Source organism: Pristis pectinata, chromosome 22 (genome assembly GCF_009764475.1).
Source record: "Pristis pectinata isolate sPriPec2 chromosome 22, sPriPec2.1.pri, whole genome shotgun sequence".
Lineage (NCBI taxonomy): Eukaryota > Metazoa > Chordata > Chondrichthyes > Rhinopristiformes > Pristidae > Pristis > Pristis pectinata.
The window spans coordinates 12,436,880-12,442,619 of record NC_067426.1 but is presented as its reverse complement, the minus strand read 5'-3'; positions in this window follow the sequence as shown (position 1 = coordinate 12,442,619).

Here is a 5,740-nt window from a genome sequence, read left to right as displayed (position 1 = left end):
TGACTCTGAGTGCATTGGATTACAAACACTGGTAAATACATGCATTAAGTAACAGTTTTCAGTTAAAAGTTTAGGATGAAATTGGCTTTCAGGGCCATGAATTTTAACCGTTTTGCAATAATCCATTAACTGATAACCCTGCTCTGTTGGCATGAATAGTGGATGGCATATGGATACAGTAGCTGCATACAAGCAGAGCTGCCATAGCAAAGGAACCATTTATAAAATGTACACAGATAGAAATAAATACAAATATCAAACAGTGTGACTCAGTGTCACTCAGTATATTACTGAGGCAATGTTACTTGATGATAGAGGTCACCATCAAGCTGAAATGTTAAAGCAAAGTCCTATCTGCACTCTCAGCTGGATGTTAAAATATCACACATACCATTTCAATGAAGGGGCCTTTCTTTGGACAACTTTAACCCTTCAAACAATCAAAGTCAAAGTCGAGTTTATTGTCATATGCACAAGTACGTGCATGCACAGGTGCAATGAAAAACTTGCAGCAGCATCACAGGCACATAGCACCATATAAGTAACATTCACAAGAAAAACATAAATTAAGCATAAATTATACTCAATTTTTACAATTAGAACAACGTAAAAACAAAGTCAATTTTAGTGAAAAGTGATCAAAGTGGTCATAGTTTTGCTGTACTGAGGTAGTGATTAAGATTTTGCTGGTTAGATCAAGAACTGAATGATTGAAGAGAAGTAGCTGTTCCTGAACCTGGTGGTGTGGGAATTCAGGTTTCTGTACCTCCTGCCCGATGGTAGCTGCGCAAAGATGGCATGGCTCAGGTGGTGGGAATCTTTGATGATGGATAATTCCTTCTTGAGGCAGCGCCTCCTAATGGATGGGAGGGATGTGCCCGTGATTTATTGGGCAGAGCCCACAACTGTCGCTGAAAATCCAGATTGTCCATTCATTATCACATTACTACTTGTTGATGCTGCCTAGAAATTATTTCCCATCAGTTATACTGAACATACTGCATCGTCACATGGACAGAATTGTGAAGGCAGAGTACAACACACTAAATGTAGCATATTTATCACTTCCAGCCAGGGATGGATTTCTAGTTAATATTGTTTCCCATGTTATAGCAGTGACTATTCTTCTAGAGTACATCATTGTATGCAAAGCATTTGGGCAAGTGCTGAGGTTGTAAAAGATGCTATGTACAGGAACTCTTTCTTTTAAACTTTCACAAAGTTCAGAATATTGCAATAAAAGAGGAGGCTTGATGCACAGCATTTAGGTAACCTGGTCATCAATTGCTTTTACAACAGTATGACATTTTTTCCTACTGTTCAGAAGCTGCAGCTTAAACAAAAGGAATGTTCCACAGACACAGAGTTTCTTTGGTGACACATTCATGAGGCACCTCTTCATATGTGCAGTCCCAAAAATGGGACTTGCCTCAGAAATGGAACACTTTCTGTGCAAGAGGTGCAGCACCTCAGCTGTGTGCCTCTATAATTTTGAAGTTTGTACATTCTCCCCGTGTCTGCGTGGGTTTCCTTCGGGTGCTCCGGTTTCCTCCCACATTCCAAAGGTGTACAGGTTAGGAAGTTGTGGGCATGCTATGTTGGCACTGGAAGCGTGGCGACACTTGCAGGCTGCCCCCAGAACACTCTACGCAAAAGATGCTTTTCACTGTGTGTTTTGATGTACATGTGACTAATAAAGATATCTTATCTTAATTCTGAAAGTAATAATGTGTTTTAAAGGCATTCGTCATTAGTCAATTCATTTTATCTCTGCTCCTGTTAGACCCATTGATCAGCTCCAACTCTCCATTTATCACAAAGCTTCACAGTATTGATTATTTATCAGGCTTGTTTAACAAGCTAGTGTGGACATCATATTGCTATGTAGATTCCCAATTCAGCTCAGTGTGCCTCTATTAACAGTTGCCTTCCAGTGTAAACAAATTGCTTGATATATACTGACTTAAAAAATAATTAGATTGTTAATGCTGGAAAGATTGCAGCAATAGTTGAAAATACACAAACATCCCAATAGATTGTAGTGCTAGAGGAGATCACAAATGCTGAGGCCGTGTGAATTTTAAGATCCAGTCTCTGCCAGGCCTGGAGCCAATGTTGATCAATGAGGTCAGGAGCAATGTGTGCACAAAGGGTTTGATGTAAAATCCCTTGACAAAACCAGCTTTCTTGGACTCTTCCTAAAATGTTATCCTTCCTTTTCCCATTCAGATACTGAGGTTACACGTTGTTCTCCCAATAAAATGAATACGTACACTTCTGCTTCATTTTCAAAGGATCCACCATGAAGACCAGCAAAGGACATGGAAGTGAGTGCCCCATGTCATTTTCTGACAATTGGGTGATAGAGATGGCACCTTACAAGTGTAGTGACATCACCCTGCTTTGAGATTCAGTGTTATATAATGACACAAGGTCAGCAAATAGATTCAATAGTGTCAAGATTAGGACTTGAGCCACAAAGGAGTTACTAAAGGAGTTATTGACACCAATACCATGAATTTTCCAAGTGGTTCCAAAGGATATTAGATTACAGGTTGTCTTTATGGCAAATTTCCTTTCATCTCTTTATAACTGAAATACATAACTGCAAATAATAAATAGCTTGCTTGTTTTCTTATTAGGCAAGGTTATACAAGTAGGATTAAGAAAGCAGAAGCACATGGCATCCAGCTCCATGCTCATTCTTCCCGGATATGATCCCAAACAGGTACCTGGATATGAAAACTCTCAAGCTGGGATATGGATTTTCAAAGAAGGCTGAGTCATTTCTGAAAACCTTCTTAGAATCCATTTTTCTGCAGTTAATCTCTGCTTTCCTAGGTTGGTACCTAATCCTTAAATCTGCACATTGTTTTGGGGAATTAAGGGGTGTGTGCAGATTCAAAGTGTTGTTTGCAAAAGGATTCATACAATCACTGAATTACAAAAAGAGTGGAAGTGAGAAGAGTAGGTTTCTCCCTGGGTACTCCATTTACCTCCACCATCCCAAAGACTTGCTGACTGATGGGTTAATTGACTACTGCAACTTACCCCTCGCATAGGTGGATAGTAGGAGAATTGGGGTGAAGTGGAAAGGCATGGGAAGTAAGTGGGGGAATAAGATTGGCAGGATTAATATGAGAGCTGGCATAGACCTGATGGGCTGACTAGCCTCCTGCTACTATGTTGCAAGACATATGAGAAACAATCTTGTTTATTGATAGAACATTAGATTTAAGCAAACTGATCACTTGGACAATAATAAAATTTATTTAAGATCAATATCAACTAAACTGGGGCTGGAATAATAATTCTGTCATTTGGATTAGCAAATGACAAACAAATTAAACAAACTATTCATCTCAATTTCACATGAGGGACACATTAGGGTTAACCTCTGCTTGATTTTTACTCATCTTGTGATCAGATTAGTTCGTAAAGAATCCCATGCCCATGGCATGGCTCCCAGAGTATTGCTGAAGTAAATTTCCTAATAATTGACAATTTCATAAAAAGTCTTAAAGCATCAAACACTGAACACTGTACTTTGTTTCAATTTAATTTAAGAAATAGTTTTTCCATTGGGAGCAAGTGAAATTTAAGACAGATTTAACTAGTTTTGAAAGCAGTCTAATATTCACAGAGCGAGGTAAAGCAAAATTGAACAGTGATGTGACTAGACTGGAAAGCTTGTAATAATCATGAGAATGTGTTTGTAATCCACTGTAACAATCTAAGAATTTGATTTCATGGAAATAAACTAATAAAATGGAACATGAAGCTATCTGACTGCTGTAAAAGTCCAAATGATTCATTAATGCTCTTGACAGAAAGAAACATGTTGACTTCTCCCAATCTGGCCTATATGCAAGCCCAGGTACACACCAGCTTGGGTTTCTCTTCACTTACCCCCAAAGTGACATAGAAAGCTATTTGGTTGCATTGAACCATCATATTCCCTATGGGCAAATGGGACTAGCTTAGATGGGAATCTTGGTCAGCGTGGACCAGTTGGGCTGAAGGGCCAGATCCCATGCTGTATGATTCTATGACTCTAATACAAATCTGACTGGGATTTTTAAAAGAAAGTATTTTTTTAAATTTCCACTACCATCGCAGTGTAACTCTGATGCCCCTTACTGGATATCAGACAAAAACCAACTTATGTGTATCTCTGTATGTGAATGAGAGAGTAAGGAAGCTTCCTGTGGCATTGAAGGATGGAAAGATTTTTTGATACACCATCCAATCTACATGGAACGCAAATTTCTAGATAGAAAAATCATTTTGTAACTTAGATATAGTTAAAATATTGATTTTCTCTGAAACTATGAATAAAACTCTGACCAAGTTTTTAACAATAGTAAGTTTCTTTCAGTGGTTTTAGTCTTTCCACGGGCTCTACGCGAGTAGGTGCGTGTGAAGGAACTGGACCCTTCTAACTCATTCCGGTCAAGGCGACATCCCGGGTGTGAAGTGAGTGTCCCAGGGCTGTTCAGAGACAATATCCTCCACAGATTCTGCCAGCAATCATTGGACATTTTGCAAAGGAACTCAAATTAACCCTTTCTATATCTTGGCGCAATCTGTAGGTTGGCTTTGTATTCTGTTTTGTAGTCGCTTTGTTTTGTAGACCTAACCTGATTTATATGGAAAGTGATTCTCCTGGCAGTCTTGAAAATGGAATGACATTGCGGATTGGAGAGCCTTGCAAAGTCACGTGAAAATCGGCATTTAACGAGATCATAGCAGGAGACATCCCGATCACAAGTTAGGAGGGAAGTGGGATGGTGAATCTAATTGGATAACAGTTCCTAAGAAGAAGCTGTAAGGGGTGAATGAGACTTGGATCCCCTGATTAAAGCGTCTGTTAAAGGTGTTTAAAATAGATTTGCACTTATATTTAGATCCGTTCACAATCACAAGACGACAGAGAGACTTCTACACCCAATGAAGTACTTTTCAAGAAATGTACCAACGTGGGAAAAGCAGCAGCAAGTTTGTGAACAGCAAGATCCCACAAACAGCAATGAGCAGGTTTCAAATGTTATGTCGTTAATTGGGGGAAATGATATTTGCGAGGACGCAAGGGATAATCCCCCTGCTTTTCTTCAAAGCAGTGCCGGGAGACCAAACGGGATCTCTGGTTCACGATTCACCAGAGAGACGACACCCTCAGCAGCGCGGCCACCCCTCAGTTCTCCATTGGAATCAGCCCGAATTTTATGTGATCACGTCCCCGGTGAGACTTGAACTCGAGGCCTTCCAGTTAAGAGAGGAGGGTATACAGAGCAAAGAATGAAGCTAACACATTGAAGCCCTCTATGAATCGGGAAGGTTCCTAATACAGGGTCATTCTCGGGACCGGTCCTTGAGAATCAAACCACCAGCTGAACACAAAACGCTGCAATTAATCATTTATTTTCATTGGCCAACGATATAGGAAGTGATAAAGCTCGGTCTGAGAAACTAAATCCACTGAAGCCCACCAATTCTTTGTTTAGAAAAGGCTATGCTTGCATCCTCTAATTCCGCCCTGGTCTTATATGCTGCAGGTTTTATACTTTATGCTGACTATTTGGTTCTGATCTAGAGAAGGAGTTGGAGCTAAAGAGAGAGTGTTGTATTCTGATTGCAATTTAGTGGATTGTGAAGAGTTAGTTAATTTTTTGCATTCATGATTGACAACCGGGTCTTGGCTAGCACGTGGCTTTGACGTCGATGGAGGTGTCACGTTTTA